Below are 19,462 nucleotides of genomic sequence, written 5' to 3'. Positions count from 1 at the left end.
AGCATTCAGTTGGACCTCTCAACCCAGGCTTTCCACACTTTGTAGCCTGTTTTGTCTGGGAAAAAGAGGCACTAGTCTCTGCTTGCGAATAGTGTAGTATAGATCTTATTATCTGCCAAGTCCTTCTTGTTAGCATTTATCCCTGAATATGGAGGCTCTATCAATCAGAAGTTGCCCCCGCCCCTTTAGGGAGAGGCACTAAAAAATATCACGCCTCTTGTCTTGGGTCGCTGAACTGAGAGAGATCTTATCAATTAGAACCGAGGGTGCGCAGATTTCATGGGTTAAGCTAATTTCAGTGATTGTGTCACAGCTGTGCTCCTGAAGGTATTTTAGGCTGCCTGCGCGCGCCCCTCCCCCAACGCTTGATTGTTAGCTTGAATGGCTGGGTGAGGTGCCCCGCCCACGGAGAGAATCTCCCAAGTAGGAAAGACCACCCTGGTGCCTCTCCCGCTCGCCCTGCCGCTGGCGGCTGGATCGTACCAGGCGCAGGATAATGGGGCACCCTGGGTGTGCGGGCCAGTAGGGCGCTCTTGGCGCGTGGAATGCCCAGGGCACGCGCACGAATGGGGTGCTCTGGGCACCGGTGGCTGGCGACTCTCACTCGCAGTGCGCGGGCTGCTGGGAACGTTAGCGGTGCTCGCTGTGCAACCGGACCGGGCGCGCGCCGGCGGCTGCTTGCCGCTCCCGAGTGTGGGCGGTGCTCGCTCTGCAACCTGACCGGGCACGCCGGTGGCTGCTCGCCGCTCCGGAGTGTGGGCAGTGCTCGCTCTGCAACCGGACCGGGCGCGCGCCCGCGGCTGCTCGGGGCTCCCGAGTGTGGGCTGACTCACCACAGGCGCACTCGCTCGCGGCTTGAATGAACGTCGCGGTAGCTTCCTCCACACCCTCGTCTCTCAGATTCAAGTGATAACAGTCCTTTCGCTTTCAGTTTGTGTGGAACTCCGGAATGCTCCGAGGATAAATTTTTCTGTTTCTAGTTGATAAATTTGTTGTGATTTAGGGGAGATCTGTCGGACGCGCTGCTCACGCGCCATTTCCATGACGTCACTCCAGACTGATTTTTTAAAGATTATATTTTTCAAGGAATTTGTTCATTTCACCTAGGTTGTCTAATTTTTTTCTTACAATCCTTTGTATTTCTGCTATGTCAGTTTTTACTTCTCCACTCTCATTTCTAATTTTATTTATTTGAGTCCTCTCTCTCTTTTTCTTGGTGAGTCTGGTTAAAGGTTCGTCGATCTTGTTTACCTTTTCAAAGAACCAGCTGTTAGTTTCATTAATCTTTTGTATTTTATTTTTTTTCCCCTCTATGTCATGTATTTCCACTCTGATCTTTATTATTTTCTTCTTCTACTTCCTCTGAATTTTATTTGCTGTTCTTTTTCTAGTTCTTTTAGGTGCAGGGGTAAGTTGTCAGTTTGAGCTTTTTCTTCTTAAGGTATGCCTGTAATACTATAAACTTCCCTCTCAGGACTGCTTTTGCTGTGTCCCATAAATTTTGAGTTGTTTTATGTTCATTTTCATTTGTTTCAAGGAAGTTTTTTATTTCTTCCTTGATCTCATTGTTATCCCATTCATCATTTAATAGCATGCTATTTAGTCTCTAAATGTTTGATTTTTTTTCAGTTTTTTTAATTTTAGTTGATTTCTAGTTTTATGCCATTGTGATCAAAGTAGATGCTTGATATGATTTCAATCTTCTTAAATTTATTGAGACTGCTTTTGTGCCCTAACATGTGGTCTATCCTAGAGAATGTACCATGAGCACTTGAAATGAATGTATATTCTGCTACTTTGGGGTAAAAGGTTCTGAAGATATCTATTAAATCCAATTGACTTAGTGTGTCATTTAAGGCCACTGTTTCTTATTTAATTTTCTGTCTGGAGGTTCTATCCATTGATGTTAGTGGAGTATTAAAATCCCCTACTATTATAGTATTGCTGTTGATCTTGCCCTTTTTGTCCATCAAAATCTGTTTTATATATTTAGATGCTCCTATATTAGGTGCATATATATTTATAATAGTTTTATCTTCCTGTTGTAATTCTCCTTTTATCATTATGTAGTGACCTTCTTTTTCTATAGCCTTTTTTTAAAGTTTATTTTGTCAGATATTAGTATTGCTACCCTGGCTTTATTTTTCCTTTCCATTTGCTTGAAATATTCTTTTCCATCCCTTTACTCTCAGTCTATGTGTATTTTTTGTTCTGAGGTGGGTCTTTTGTAGGCAGCATATGAATGGATCCTGTTTTCTTATCCATTCAGCTACCCTATGTTTTTTTATTGCAACATTTAATTCATTTATGTTTAAGGCTATAATTGATATATAATTGTTTATTACCATTTTATTCTTTAAATCTACAACCCTTTTTCTGGATTTTTTTTTCTTTGCTCTGTTTACAGAAGGCCCCTTAACATTTCTTGCAGTATTGGTTTAGTGATGAATTTCTTTAGTTTTTTTTTTTTTTTTTTTTTTTTTTTTTTGTCTGGGAAGCTTTTTATTTCTCCTTCAATTTTAAATGATAATCTTGCTGGATAAAGAAGTCTTGGTTTTAGGCTCTTGTTTTACATTACTTTGAATATTTCTTACCATTCCCTTCTGGGCTCAAGTGTTTCTGTTGAAAAGTTGGATGTCATTCTTAATGGGAGCTCCTCTGTAAGTAATTGACTTCTTTTCTCTTGTAGCTTTTAGTATTTTTTCTTTATGTCTTAACTTTGGTATTTTAATTATGATGTGTCTGGATGTAGGCCTCATTGGGTTCCTCTGTACTGGGACTCTCTGTGCTTCTTGAAGTTGTGTGACTTTTTCCTTCATCGATTTAGGAAAGTTTTCAGCTATGATTTTTTCAAATAGGTTCTCCATCCCTTGTTCTTTCTCTTCTCCTTCAGGAACCTCTATTATGCAGATGTTATTTCTCTTTATATTGTCACAGAGTTCTCTTATAGTTTCCTCAGACTTCCTCTTTTCTTTTTGCTGCTTTGTTTCTGTGTTTTCATTTATATTTTCCTCTATGTCGCTGATTTGATCCTCTGCTTCACCCAGCCTGCTGTTGATTCCTTCTAGTGTAGTCTTCATTTCTAATATTGTAATTGTTATTTCTGATTGATTCTTTTTTATGATTTCAATATCTTTTTTGATGCTCATTATGTCCATCCATTTTAGCTCTAAGATCCTTAAGCATCCTAACAATCATTATTTTAAACTCTGCATTATGTAAGTTGGTTACTTCCATCTTATTTAGTTCTTTTCTGGGGATTTCTTTTGTTGATTCATTTGGATTGCATTTCTCTGTCTTCCCACTTTTCTGTGTGCCCATTACAAGCTTGTTGGGTTAGGGCAGCTGAGGTTGGTACAAAGAATGGGGCCCCTACTCCAGGGCTTAATCCCTCAGCCTCTGCTGGCTGCTAGAATTTTAATTCTCCCTAATAAAGTGAGCCTTATAAAAGTCTCAATTTCCCTGCTGTTTGTTTGCTGAGCCCACTTCTGTGATGAGGAAGGGGGTAGTGGGCACATCTTGCTCTTTGGCCCCAGTTGAAATTCTATCCAGGCCTTGTTTTTTCTTTTCTGTATGGTAAGTCCATAGGAATGCTGTGACCTCTGAGAATCAGAGGAGTGGTCTGCCCAGCTACTCTCTAGGGGTCGGGTGCATTCTTAGTATAGAAAGGGGGAGGTGTAGCTCATGTCTCCCCAGAAACATGAGTCACTGCTCCTCCCTTTTACTTCCTCCTTTCTGAATGGCCTTTTGCGCTGATTGGAGCTGGAGAAATTTCTGAAGGTGGGTCAGTTGGCCTTACACTAGGTTTGTGCTGGACTGAGGAAGTGCCCCTCCTCCTGCATATGGACACCTCAGTATTGGAGAATGACTCAGCACAGGTATTCTCCCCATCACTGTTTGTGTCCCTGTGCCTCGATCTCCCCACTTTGCTCACACAATACCAGTCTTCTCCATTCTCCTCACCCCCAGAGTCTCAGGTAAGTGGCTGTGAGTGAGATTTTCTGCACTGGCCCTTTAAGGCTACATCTTCTTCTTCACAAGCTGTTTTCCATAGACAGAAATCCTATACTTTTCCCCACTCAATGCTGTCAGGTTATCTCTTCTAGTTTCTGGGTCTCTAGGGTGGGACTGAGGACCCTGGCCTCTCAGGGTCTCTCTCCCTGCAGTGAGAGTCTCTCTGGACCCTCAACTGCCCCTTGCTCTTAGAAATGGGGGAGTCCCCACTGCATCCCCCCACTTCCTACCAGTCTCGGTGTGGTTTCTTCAGTGCTCCGTGGTTTTCAAGTCCTATTCTTTTAGTTCAAAGTTGGTTTTTCGTGTTGATTGTTTTTAAATTAATTTGTAATTCAGTTTTGTCCTGAGAGGTGGCAGTTTGTATGTCTGCCTGCTCCACTGCCATCTTGGAATCTCTTCACTCAGAATTAATTTTTGAGCTGTATCTAGATGACACAGCTAGCTATAATTCACTTATTTTACTGTTATATAGTATATTAAATAATGTCTCGCAATTTATATGATTTAGACTGTTTTCATTTTTTTACTATTATAACATTTTTGAATATATTTTCTTGGGCATATGCAACAGAATTTCTCTAAGAATACCCCTTGAATTCTCTAGTTTCATGTATAGACTTAAGAGGGGAATTAGGTGGGGAATTACAGATAGTGGGCTAAGTAAGTTTTAAAGTCTCCTAGATATTGTTAAATTTCACTTCAAAGGGATTGTACCAATTTGCACTCACATAGGCATTATAATAATTCTTATTTTTCCATGTTTGTAAAAAAGTTAAGCTCAATTTAAATTTTGCAAATTTGATATAAAAGGTCAGTTTATTTTAATATTTATTTTCTTAGTTACTAGTTAGAACAGGGAGCATTTCACATATTTGTTAACCATTTGGATATCTTAGACTATTAATTATTCATATACTAGACAATTTAAATATTTTATTGTATTTTTTATTTTTAATTCATTTATAAGAATTTTTTCTGGATTCTGAATAGTAATCCTTTGTGTATGTATACATATATATGTATACATATGTGTGTATATATATATACACACACTATAAATTATATGTAAAGTAATTATGTATTTAATATAATAAATATGTAACATAACATATAATTTAATGCAATATGTAGTTAGTATAGTATAATTATCACATATAAATTAAATTATACATAATTTTGTAATTTATGTGGTTATTATGAATAATTATATATGTAAATTGTCATATAAATTTGAACTATCTTTTCCTAGACTCTTTTATATCATTTAAAAGACAAATCTTTTATTTGGCAGAATTGTTTAATTTTAAATTAGTCAGATGTATCTATTTTTAAAAATAGTTTGTGCTTATACATCTTGTTTAGTAAATTATCCTTCACACTAAATTCATTAAAAATATCTATATTTATTTCAAAAAGTTAATTTTTTCACATTTAATCCACTTGGAAAAGTCTTTTTTTTTTTTTTTTTTTACATGAGAGAAGGAGATAGACAACGTCTGGCATACTCCGTGACTGGGATCCATCTGGCAACCCCCTTCTGGGCCATGCAATTAATTGAGCTAGTTTTAGCACCTGAGATCAACGGAGATAAGGAAGAGGGAAAGAAGGAGGAGAGGGAAGGAAGAGCAGATAGTCGATTCTCTTCTGTGTCCTGACCAGGAAACAAATCTGAGACATCCCTATGCTAGGCTGACGCTCTATCCACTGAGCCAATGGCCAGGGCTGGAAAAGTCTTTTTAAATGTGGTGCAAGTAAGGATCTTTATTCATGTAAAAAGCATATTTTCTCAGTATCCTTTACTGAATATTTTTTCATTTACCTATTTGCATTGTTGCCTGTCATATACCAAATGCCCCAAAGTTTAGAAGGGCCTGTGTCTGAGTTCTCATTCTATTAGTCTATTTGTCTTTCTTTGCATGAATATCATACAGTGTCAATTATTATAACTTTATAATGTCTTGATATCTTTTTTAAATTAATTTTTCTATTGATTTGAGAGAAGGAGAGAGAGAAAGAGAAAAAGGGAAAGAGCAAGAGAGAGAAAGAGAAAAAGGGAAAGAGTGAGAGAGAGAGAAGAGCATCAACTAACTCATTGTTTCACTTAGTTGTGTTCTTATTAATTGTTTCTACAAAGTTTCCTGACCAGAAATTGAACCTGCAACCTCTGGTATGCCAGGTCAATACTTTATCCACTGCACAACCCAGCTAGGGCCAATGTCTTGATATCTTAAAGAACTAAGTATCCATTTTGATTTTCAAATATATTTTGGCTATTCTTGGCTCTTTATTTTTACATTTAACTTTTAGTGTCCACTTGCCAAGGTCCATGAAAACCTGTGTTGGTAGATATATATATCTGCTCATTTATTTAGTTCTGTATTATTTCTTTTACAGTTTTAAAATTGCCTTAATACGTCTTGAAGATCTTTTGTTAAGTTTTTATTAGGCCCCCTATAATTTTTTTGGATAAAAATATGGAAACTTTTAAAATCACATTTTCTAATAGTATGTTTTCTATATAGATACATTGATTTTTATGTATTGATCTGATTTTTAACAAATTTACTAAATCCTCTTATTAATAATAGTTTGTAGATTTTCAAGATGAGTATAAAATAATTTTGTTTCTTCCTTTTTGTCCTTATACCTTTTACATCCTTTTTCTTTGTTATCATTCTGGTTAAGTTTCTGGTGCAATATTGGCTTTAAGAGAATTTGTTTCTTAATCTCGCTTATAGAGACTGCAGCCTAGATTGTTTTCCTACATACACATACTCATTCCTGAGTTGTTGCACCTGTTTCAAAAAATCAAATGAAACTGGAAATAAGCAGTGATGGCACTCTCTCCATCTCCTACCCAAGGTATTCTCAATCTCAGTAAATATGGGAGAAGCATTAGATACAAAAGATTGGCACAAATGTTAAACCTTCAATTTAGTTTATAAGTGCTACCAGTTGAGTAAACCCTGGCTTTTTCTTGTTCAGGAGCTAAAGATGAAACAATGCTAAAAGTAGAGAAGCTTATTTGAATCAGCTTATCAGCTTACATAGGTAGCTTCCTTAAAAGTGATAGAAATGACAAGCTTTTGCAGGACCAAGAAGTTCTCAAGTATGGCGATATTATTCTGTTATTGTCTTTATATTTCAATGCTTATCTAGATTTGCAAAATATTTTAAAATAATTTTTGCTTGTTATTGCTTTCTATCTGTACCTTACTCTTTCCTCTGTCATTAATTTTGTTCTTCCAGAAACATATTATTTAACTTTTCTTTTTTAATAGTAATCTCTGGGTCGTAAATGATTTCATTCTGTTTTTATGAAATTGTATTTATTTTTTGCTTTACTCTTGACTTCTATTTTCACTGGGTTTGCAATTTTGTTTGACTGTTCCTTCAACACTTTGAAAGTGGTACTTCTAGTTGGACTCTATTGCTATTTATGGAGAGTCTGTTATCTAATTGTTATTCCTTTTGGGGATTTTTTTCTCTCATGTTATTTTTAATGACTTTCTCTTTATCTGAGATAATTTTCAATATTACTATAATATGTTTAGGTAATGATTTACTGTTATTTGCCTCTGTGAATTCTCTGCTTCTTTCAATTAAGAAAATATTTTCACTCATTAACTCCTGCCTCTCCCCCAATTTTTTTTATTCCATCTTACTGGAACACTTATTTAATGTATGATAAAATTTCTCATTTTACACTCCCTCATAACCAGTCTTCTGTGTTTTTCACCTCCTTTTTAAATTAGTGCTATATTCTAGGTAATTTCCTCAGATATATCTTCCAGTTTACCAATTCTTCCTTCAGCTTAACCAAATGTTCAGCTTCTATCTGTATTTAACCAATTGTAAGCTTATCAAAATTTTAGTACCAATTATTATATTTTAAAATCTATGTTTCTTATTTTGGTATCCTATACTTTAGTTACATTTTTCATTCTTTTTTTAAATACTCAAAAATTATCTTTGGACTGATGTATTATCTCAAGTTTTTTTGGTTTCTAATACTCCTGTTCATTCTGTCTCATTTATGATTCCTTTGTATGCTTTCAAAATTTTGATTATGAGCTCATTTTCGATGAGAATAACTCTTTGCACCCTGAATAGAGACAGTGTCTCTACAAAATTTTAGGTTTGTTTCTGCTAAAAATCCTAGGATTTCATGATTTTTTATGTTGAATTCTGGGTTTTAGGTTTCAACAAGTGTGTGAGTAGTATCAATGTGAACTCCTTACTCATGTACAGATGGTAGCTTGGTGTTACGTTTTTTTTTGTTGTTTTGTTTTGTTTTTTTGTATTTTTCTGAAGCTGGAAACAGGGAGAGACAGTCAGACAGACTCCTGCATGCGCCGGACCGGGATCCACCCCGCACGCCCACCAGGGGCGATGCTCTGCCCACCAGGGGGCAATGCTCTGCCCCTCTGGGGCGTCGCTCTGCTGCAACCAGAGCCACTCTAGCGCCTGGGGCAGAGGCCAAGGAGCCATCCCCAGCGCCCGGGCCATCTTTGCTCCAATGGAGCCTTGGCTGCGGGAGGGGAAGAGAGAGACAGAGAGGAAGGAGGGGGGCGGGGTGGAGAAGCAAATGGGCGCTTCTCCTGTGTGCCCTGGCTGGGAATTGAACCCGGGTCCCCTGCACGCCAGGCCGACGCTCTACCGCTGAGCCAACCGGCCAGGGCGCGTTTTTTATGGGATGTTTGCTTCCTGCTTCCTGAGCTGGTTTGGTACATCTATTCTACTCTTGTCTTCATGAAGTAGTGTCAATTCAAAGCTTCTTGCTTTGCAAGAAATGCAATTCTAGCTCTTTGCCTTATCCAGGGTACATCTCTAGACCTTGCTTGGTATTTGCAGCCCCAGCACTGAGTCCTTAGGACTTATGTGCAGGAGTTATATGCCTGAGCACCTGATATACTGGTCCTGAATTCACCATATGGCTCTCAGTTTTCTCACTCTTTTTTTCCTGATACTTAAGCTTTTTTTTTTTAGTTTATCTTTACACACACACACACACACACACACACACACACAAAAGAGAGTTACACTTTATCAATCCTTGCTCTATAAGTAAGATGTAAGATGGGAGTTTATATCAGTTCAGTCATCCATATTTTTGTTTGTTTTTTTAGTCTTCTATATTTTTGAAAGACTCTTTTTTCACCTGAATTTTTCAGATATTAAAGTGGAAAAGGCGCAACTTTGTTTATGTAGTACTAATTGAGTTTAAAGGTGGCTATTCTGTTTATTTGTACTTTATTTAAAAAATCAAGCAAGTTTATTTTTGCTTATCAGACATTTAAGGTTTTTTAAAATCTAGGACATTCTAGCTGACATTAAAGAAGTGAAGAGGGATGGACAGGGCTATCAGAAATGGGGATGGGGAGAATACTTTTAAAAATGCACACTGCTTAAGTTAAGCATTAAATGGGCTTTTAAAAAGATGACTTAATTGAATATATTGACATAAATTACTATTTTATAAAGAATTTGTCTTCTAAATGAGATGTATTTCTATGAGGAACAACATAGGACTCTAAGAAGTAATGCAACCACATTGAGTAGTATCTGAAACTAGTTCTATATGTGCATTCTGTAAGTTTGTATCTGGGGTTTTAGTTGAGGAGAACCATAGGAATATAAGTTGGTGACTGCAATGGGAGACTGGAAGCTCCGCTGAGAAACCATGTGCAATGTATCTCAGGACCATCCATTTGTGGATTGGAGGAGAAAGGGAGAAACGTTGATTCACTGGCTTTTGTTTCCTGTTGGCCAACCTTTGCCTATGGAGAATTACCTTCAAGGTTATATATGTGTAAAGTATGATTATCAATATATCCACAGAGAAGCTTGGGCTTAGGGGTAAGAGACATGTAGTGGGATGGAGCTACCATGTAAAGCTAATCAGACCCTATAATGAACTTGTTGCACTCGTGACTAGAATAAAAGTCAGGAGAAGTTAAGTAGATCTGTAGAAATGAATAAGAACAAATACTAACCAAAAACCAGAGCCTGCTTTTTCTGTGTGTGAAATTAGCAAATTTTTCTAATAATATATTATTATTAATTGATGATCAAATAACTGCTTTTTACTTTGGACACTTCAGACAAAATTCTTAATATAAAAAATGGATTATTTTGGCATCAGGACACACGATGAAGACAACTAATTTGAAAGTATGGGGTAGGATGAGAGTACCAGGGCAGGTAAACATATTATGTGTTTGGAGACCCTCACCCCTTGGTTCCAGAATCACATCAGGGAAGGCAGACTGGAGGTAAGTATGAGTCTGGATTCTGCTGATGAGCAGGGGAAGAGCTCCCAACACCCATGAATTACGCATGAAGTTGCAGTATCAGAATACATATATCAGTATAAAGGAGACAAATATTTCTTTCACAAGAAGGTACTTCAACAACTGGTAATTTAGCCAGTACTTTTTCCTTTCTCTCCATCAAAGTCTTTCCTCTGTAAAAATTTAGATCTTTTGGTGAGTATAGGTAGTAATTATTCACTTCATAATCTACCACTTGCCTTTTATTCTCTCCCACCTGAATAATGTGTTGGGGAAGGCCCCCAGTAAGTTTTCTTTTTCTTTTTGTATTTTTCTGAGGTTGGAAATGGGGAGGCAGTCAGACAGACTCCCGAATGCGCCCGACCGGGATCCACCCGGCATGCCCACCAGAGGGCGATGCTCTGCCCATCTGGGGCGTCACTCTGTTGCGACCAGAGCCATTCTAGCACTTGAGGCAGAGGCCATGGTGTCATCCTTAGCAAGGGGAAGAGAGAGACAGAGAGAAACGAGAGGGGGAAGGGTGGAGAAGCAGATGGGCGCTTCTCCTGTATGCCCTGGCTGGGAATTGAACCCAGGACTCCTGCATGCCAGGCAGACACTCTACCACTGAGCCAACCGCTAGGGCTAGTAACTTAAATGTTTCTTTTCCTCTAACAATATCTATGTCACTTTTGATAGAATGCAAGTACATACTAATTGCTCTTACAGATTTTACAGATTTGTGAGTAGCATTGCCCTTCCAAATATCAACATATTAAATATTCAGAAGATGCATATAAAGCCAGGGTTTAAAGGCCCTTGAGTTGAACATTTTAACTACCTATCAATCTTTATACTCTGGATTGGAGGTAATGATGAGGAATATTGAAATGGGAAGATATAGATCAGGGGTAGTCAACCTTTTTATACCTACCGCCCACTTTTGTATCTCTGTTAGTGGTAAAATTTTTTAACCACCCACTGGTTCCACAGTAATGGTGATTTATAAAGTAGGGAAGTAACTTTACTTTATAAAATTTATAAAGCAGAGTTACAGCAAGTTAAAACATATAATAATAATTACTTACCAAGTACTTTATGTCAGATTTTCGCTAAGTTTGGCAGAATAAATCTTTATAAAACAACTTACTATAGTTAAATCTATCATTTTATTTATACTCTGGTTGCTCCGCTACTGCCCACCATGAAAGCTGGTACACTCACTAGTGGGCGGTAGGGACCAGTTTGACTACACTGATATAGATAAACAAAATTTGAAATTTTGTGTAGTGCCTACCTCATTTTGGAATAAAGCTGACATTTGATTTGATGTATCTAAGATGCCTCAGGGATTGACCAGATTTCCCAGTTTTCGTCTGGAGCTTTTGGATGAGGTCATTGAGAGAATGTGGCCACTGGTTGACCCCAGAGCTAAGCCTGAGCATGGACATCCCTAACTCCTCCCTGTGCTTGGAGTGTATGCCCTCCCCACCATTCCCACAGTAGGACCCGTTTTCAAGGGTCTCTCAAACACATGACCTTGAGAGAGCAAAATGTTGTTGAGATTATCTGGACAGTACATGTGACAGAACCAGGTGAAGGCCTCTATATAAACTTAAGATTCTGGAGGGCAGTTGCAGAGATCTACTCATCTTGCAGCCGCCCAAGGCAGTCCTTTAAAGTAAATTCCCTTGTTTATTAAAGCTGCCACCTACCAATCTGGAGTGGTTTGCCTCTTTCCTTGGTCTCTCCTTGCCCTCTGGTATGGTGGCCAGTTTGTGAACCAGCACATAGTGGGTTTTGGATTGAATAGAAGAAGGAATGGAATAGATTCGACCTGTGCATTGGTTATTTACCAGGAAAACTAGGGATTTATAATAGAAATTTCTCCATCTGCAGGCATTTAAACTGAGATATATTATTTATTAATTTTAGGTGTCTTAGTGGTATAACTGAACTGAAGGTGTAAAAAATGACCACTTAAATGTCAGTGATCTCTTCTGGTTCCATGGTTAGGAACAGCTTCTACTAAATTGTGATATTCAATTACAGTTTAGAATTTAGTTTCACTTGAATATTTTCCCTAAGGAAATCTAACACTTTTTATTCTACTGTCTTCCCTAAATTTAATAAATGTGTGATGTGATTGTTTTTTTAAAAATTTCTTTTTATACTAGCGGGTTGTTCAACCTGCTCCCACAGTGACATTTCTGGGATATTTTCCAATCTTTCCTTCCTCTTAAAATAGACTGAGACCTTATGTTCCATCTTGGAAAGCATTACATTTATTTGCTATTTGGTGTCTGAACTATGCATTTTCAATGCTGCTGACAGGCAGTTCTCTGAAAGACATATAGTTGTTTGAGTTCTATCTGGTTTGAATTCTCCATAAGGTTTCCAGTTTGTGTTTGAAATGTTCTCTGTTACTAAGTGTAAAGAAATATGACTTCTTATAGGAGCAATAGAAAGGATTAAACAAGATGTAGGTAGTAAATATCTTTGCAATAAATTCCCAAGAAAATTTCAGGAATCTTTTTTGGCATACAGATCCTTAAGATGAGAAAGATTTGGTCCTTCTTGAGGCTTCAAAGTACATATTTTCATAGACAAAGGAAAATATAAAAGTACTGCTATTTTACTATCAAGTAATAATTTAAAAGGCTGTCAAATCCTTTAATGAAACAAATATATGAATCATACAAACCTTTATCATAAAAAATTGAGTTAACAATTCCAACTCAGTGTAAAATGTATGTATTAAAATGGTGTAATGCATCAAAATGTTTAAGAATTTTTATTAAGGGAAGATATTTTTGCAGAAGTGAATTAAATGTGGTCTATATACAAAAATAAATATGAGGGTTTGTTTTTTTTAGATATTCCACATGATAAAAACAAATAATTTTCCAAAGGGAAAGTGCATTTTGTCTAGGTGCCTAGTGTTCCTCAAAATGAAGATTAAGGACTACTTGCACAAATATTACCTGAGATGTTGGTGAAAAGTGAATATTCTTTGGTTTCACTCAGACCTAAAATATCAGATACTCTGAGGTTAAGGCCTCAGAACTTAAGTTATTAAAATGCATCTGAGGTGTGATTCTGGTTATGTTAAAGTATGAGAAACTGGTATAGCATAGTGGAATTTCAAGTAACTCAGGTGAGTGGGGGGAGGGAGGAGGAATAGAGGGATTGAGCAAAAAACAAGAGAAAATATTTCTGGACGCAAACAGCAGTGTGGTAAACAGTGTACTGGTGGGGGTGGGGTGTAGAGGATGGTAGAAGAGGGTAAAGTGGGATAAATAGTGATAGATGAAGACTTGACTTGAAGTGGTGAACACACAATACAGTGTACAGATGATGTATTGTAGAATAGTGCACCTGAAACTATACATATAATTTTGTTAACCAGTGTTACCTCAAAATTTTAATAAAAAGAAAAAAATTAAAAAGAAAATAACCCAAAAAACAAATAAATACAAAAACCCACTGGAAATCTAAAACCCCATTTTTTTTCAAAAAAGCAGTTTTATCAAATTGCATTGTCATAATTAGCTTGCCAATGACAAAGATAACATGTAGATAAGAATACTGCAAACGCCTTTTTTAAAAAATTCTGGCCTGACCAGCTGGTGGCCCAGTGGATAGAGCATCGACCTGGAATGCTGAGGACCCAGATTTAAGACCCAGAGGTTGCCGGCTTCAGTGCTGGCTCATCTGGCTTGACCTTGGGGTTGCCAGCTTTAGCAAGAGATTATAGACATTACCTCATGGTCACTGGCTTGAAGTCCAAGGTCACTGACTTCACTGACTTAAGCAAGGGGTCACTGGCTTGACTGTAGCCTTCCCCTAACCCCCAGTCAAGGCACATATGAGAAGCAATCAATGAACAACTAAGGTGCCACAACTATGGGTTGATGCTTCTTATCTCTTTCCCTTCCTGTCTATCTGTTCCTTTCTCTCTTTCTCTCAAAAAAATTCTGAAAAGACTATCTTCTAGATAGAAATAAATCTCAATAAAATTGGTTAGATGTGGCGGTGACAATGAACTACTCAGAGACCAGATGAAATGCTCCGAGGGGCTGAGGGGAGGCAACAGCCCTGGTCAGCAGTCCAGAGGACTGAAGCCCTGTCCCTAGCCTTACTCAGATAATTATTAGCCAGTACAAATAACTCAAGGAAGGAGATAGAAAAGGTTTTCAGGGAGTGAAGTAAAGGACAAAAGACATGCTGACTTCTCTGTCCTGAGAGCCTAAACATTTCTGTGTTGCTGAATCTTATCCTGCTGTTTTGCTGTTTCCAGTACAGGTCAGAGAGGGCCCTGACCTCTTGCTCAGGGCTTTCTCCCTAGGGTACCTCACTGTCTCTGATTGTTAGTCTAACTCTGTGTATTTTCAGAGCATATTCCTACATATCCCCCTTTGTTTAGTAAAGATTAACAGAGAGTCAGATGGTTAGGTTGTTGCAGTGGAAGGAGGAGGGCAAGGATAGAGAGGAACTATTTTTTTAGGGGTCACAGGAATGTCTGTATTTTGCAAAACTTTTTCCGTATGCCTGGTGAGATGTTTTAAAGTGTCCTAGGTGATGTCAGGTACTCCCTGAGTGCTTGAGAAGGAGCTAGGTCTCCTTCCTCTTTTTCAGGTTCACTTCTGGAAGTGGATTCACTATAAGCTTCTGACTCTCTGGAACCAGGTTGCTTTCTAGGGGCTGATGCCAACTCTTGATAAGGCTTCACGGTTCTCGCTGGTATCCAAAGAGGACCTGTAGATGACAACACTGGAACATACTCTTGCTCCCAGGTTAGTAATTTGACCAGATTCTGCCACTCAGGGCCAGCTAATATATTCCAGTACAACATGAGAGGCTTAGGCCATTGCTTGGCTGGTATAAAATGCCTCCAGGCTGCAGTAAGTCCAGAAGAGGAAATATTCAAAAAAATTAAGAGTAAAAAGAGCCTTATGCAATTGTTCTTGTGGGGTAATTTCTCCTGACTCCTCCTTTTCTGTTTGTGTAGTTGGGGCTTAAGAAGGCTATTGGAGCTTTCTGTAATACCTTTAAGTTTGAGTGAATTTCTCAAGCTCTTAAGGCCCCTAAGAATGTCCTAATATTCCTTTTTACTTTCCTTATAGGACAATCTTTTTTCTAAAATCCTTCCTTCCTCTTTTTTCCCCCTCACTTTTGTCTACTTTCCTAGTTTCTTCTCTTTTTGTTTTTTCTCTGCACAATTCTTCTATAACCTGCACAAACCTTCTGCAACTTACATAAACCTTCCTTACCATTCAGAAACAATCTGCTTTTAGAAGAACTTAATTTCTTCCTTTTCCTTTCAAAGTATCTCCATAGTTTATACCTTTTATTATTAAAACCATACAATTTCTTTCTAATTAACCTGAATTCTCAATTTCTAAAAACCTTTACTTTCAATGAGGACTAAGTAATTAGTAACTTTAGATTGATACTTTTATGAACATATTTTATGACCTTTAGAAACAGGATCTTTCATTGGCAAACAAACTTATAGTTTTAGAAGAGATAACAGGAAATTTTTGTAAACCCAGGCAAAACAAACATATTTTTTGTTAAGAACTTCAAAAGACATTAATCAAATTTAAACTTAAAGTAGTAATATCAAATGCTTTTCTAGACCACCTGGTTAAAATGTTTTTGGCATAACTTTATATATGTTTTACAGTATTATTAATAATTACAGAGAAGGCAAGACTCTGTATTTGTCCTTGGCAGCATTTCAGGATGACTGAAAAGAAGGGAGAGGATAAGCTACTGTGCTGCTTGGATTTTAAAAGTGTCCTCCCTTTTTTTCCCTTTATATTGAGGTCCTGGTGTGACCCCTCTCATTAAGAGTTGTTAATTCTCCTATTATCAGGATTATAGTAGTGTCTAGGTCTCTAGAAGGCTGTAGGATATTTAAAAGACCTGGTTTCTCTTTTTTTTCTTCCTTCTAAAATTACCCTTATTATTTATTTATTTATTCATTTATTTATTTAAAGAGCCAATTAAAATTATCCAAGTTACAGTATTAAGTCTAGTTTTAAATTGGCCTGGTAATTTGCATAAATACAATAAGAATAGTAATTGATCACATTGGCTTTTTACAATCTTTTTTGCTGGAACTTTATAAGAAATTTTAGACTGAGTTTTAGTTAGCCTCTCAGGGCACACACAAAAGCCAAGCTACATAGTTACTATTAGGCTTTTTTCTGTATCTTTCTGAAAATGTCTTTCTTTCCCACGGTTGTAACAGGTTTGTGGCCTTGGTCACAGACTGTCTCCATTTCCCAACCCCCAAGTCCCTCCTGAAAGCCTTGTCCCAAGGATACTTCCCAGAACCTTCCCAAGGGGGCGGGGGAGATACTTAAGGGAAAGGGGAGGGCGGGTGAGGGGAATTTGAGTTTTTAAAGGGGTTCTGGATTTAAATGAGCCCTGGACCCTAACCTAACATTTCAGCCTTTTGTTGTTTAAGAAAAAGGGGCATAGGTCTCTTTTTCTGTAGCTACTTTCTGCTGGTTAGGGTTGGTGAAACATCTAGTGAAAGGGGGTGGTTTGAGGTTCTGGCTAGGTGGTGACAACAGTTTTTACAAGTCCTTTCCAATTGCTAGGGTCATTTCATATTCCACCCTGATTGCTTCATGCCGCAAACCAGCACAGCTAGTAATTCCAGGTCCTGAGGGAGAACAGCAAGAAAATAGACTCACCGATAAAAGAGGATGGGATCAGGAGGCCTCTGCAATGCTGATGGCAAGAACAGAGAGAGAAAGCCCCTGGTCTTGCTTTATTATAGAGTGTAGACCAGGGGTAGTCAAACTTTTTATACCTACCACCCACTTTGTATCTCTGTTAGTAGTAAAATTTTCTAACTGTCCACCAGTTCCACAGTAATGGTGATTTATAAAGTAGGGAAGTAACTTTACTTTATAAAATTTATTTATCAGAGTTATAGCAAGTTAAAGCATATAATAATAATTACTTACCAAGTACTTTATGTCAAATTTTCACTGTTTGGCAGAATAAATCTTTATAAAACAACTTACTATAGTTAAATCTATCCTTTTATTTATACTTTGTTTTTTTTTTTTGTTTTTATAAATAAATTTTTATTAATGTTAATGGGGTGACATCAATAAATCAGGGTACATATATTCAAAGAAAATATGTCCAGGTTATTTTGTCATTCAATTATGTTGCATACCCATCACCCAAAGTCAGATTGTCCTCCGTCACCTTCTGTATAGTTTTCTTTGTGCCCCTCCCCTCTCCCTCCTTCCCCCATCCCCATAACCACCACACTCTTATCCATGTCTCTTAGTTTTGTTTTTATGTCCCACCAATGTATGGAATCATGCAGTCCTTGTTTTTTTTCTGATTTATTTATTTCACTCTGTATAATGTTATCAAGATCCCACCATTTTGTTGTAAATGATCCGATGTCATCATTTCTTAGGGCTGAGTAGTATTCCATAATGTATATGTGCCACATCTTCTTTATCCAGTCTTCTATTGAAGGGCTTTTTGGTTGTTTCCATGTCTTGGCCACTGTGAACAATGCTGCAATGAACATGGGGCTGCATGTGTCTTTACGTATCAATGTTTTTGAGTTTTGGGGGTATTTACCCAGTAGAGGGATTGCTGGGTCATAAGGTAGTTCTATTTTCAGTTTTTTTGAGGAACCACCATACTTTCTTCCATAATGGTTGTACTACTTTACATTCCCACCGTGAATGAAGGTTCCTTTTTCTCCGCAGCCTCTCCAACATTTGCTATTACCTGTCTTGTTGATAATAAGTAATCTAACAGGTGTGAGGTGGTATCTCATTGTAGTTTTGATTTGCTTTTCTCTAATAACTAATGAAGATGAACATCTTTTCATATATCTGTTGGCCATTTGTATTTCTTCCTGGGAGAAGTGTCTGTTCATGTCCTCTTCCCATTTTTTTATTGGATTGTTTGTTTGTTTGTTGTTGAGTTTTATGAGTTCTTTGTATATTTTAGATATTAGTCCCTTATCTGAGCTGTTGTTTGAAAATATCACTTCCCATTTAGTTGGCTGTCTATTTATTTTGTTATCAGTTTCTCTTGCTGAGCAAAAACTTTTTAGTCTGATATAGTCCCATTCATTTATCTTTGCCTTCACTTCTCTTGCCTTTGGAGTCAAATTCATAAAATGCTCTTTAAAACCCAGGTCCATGAGTTTTATTTATACTTTGGTTGCTCCGCTACCATCCACCATAAAAGTTGGAATGCTCACTAGTGGGCTGTAGGAACCAGGTTGACTACCACTGGCGTAGACAATTAAGGCCTTTAAGCCAATATACAAATAAGGAAGTCTCTAATACAAAGCCACTTATCTGAAGCATAAATGGGGTTCCTCATAAGAGTGCACCACCCCACATCATGAAACAGTCCAAGGTGTGTGGAAAATCTTAGTATTAGAAGGATAGAGAAGAGCTTAATCTTAAACTACACCTTAGGCTGTAAGGATTTTGTCAGTTTACAGCCTGTCTCCCACAGCTTCAACCATCCCCTTGGTAAAAGTGCTTTCCCAATCTTCTAAGTCTAAATTTTTTTCCTTAAGATACCAAGGGCATTGTTGTCAGATCATGAGCAAGAGGACAGTTAAATTCCTATCCAACACTGCAGCTCAAAGGTGTCCCTGTAACTATAACTTGAAACTTCACTGCTCAGGGGAAAGGGGATTCTCCGCGATGAAGGAGAGATGAAGGGAAAGGGAAATCCCGTGGTCTGATCCCTAAAAGTGACCTTGCCACAAGCATTCAGGGGCTATTTCGTTGCTGCTCGTGTCCCTTACCAAACGGGATGAGCAGACGTCCTTTTCCTTTGCCAGGCTTTGGAAGGTTGTTTCTTCTTGTTCCTCATGCGGGGAACCACTTGTGATGACAATGAACTACATGGAGTAGTAAACTTGTAATTTGGTTCCTGTTCCTCACACAGGGCACCACTTGTCTTGGTGACAATGAACTGCTCAGAGATCAGAGACATGCTTCGAGGGACCCGAGGGGAGGCAACATCCCCAGTCAGTAGACTGAAGGACTGAATCCCCATCCCCAGCCTTATTCAGATATTTATTGACCGGTACAAATAACTCAAGGAAGCGAACAGAAAAAGTTTTCAGAGGTGAAGTAAAGGACAAGGAACATGCTGAT

This window comes from Saccopteryx bilineata, chromosome 5 (assembly GCF_036850765.1).
Source record: "Saccopteryx bilineata isolate mSacBil1 chromosome 5, mSacBil1_pri_phased_curated, whole genome shotgun sequence".
Classification (NCBI taxonomy): Eukaryota; Metazoa; Chordata; class Mammalia; order Chiroptera; family Emballonuridae; genus Saccopteryx; species Saccopteryx bilineata.
The sequence above is the reverse complement of the archived record's forward strand: the minus strand, read 5'-3'. Positions refer to the sequence as shown.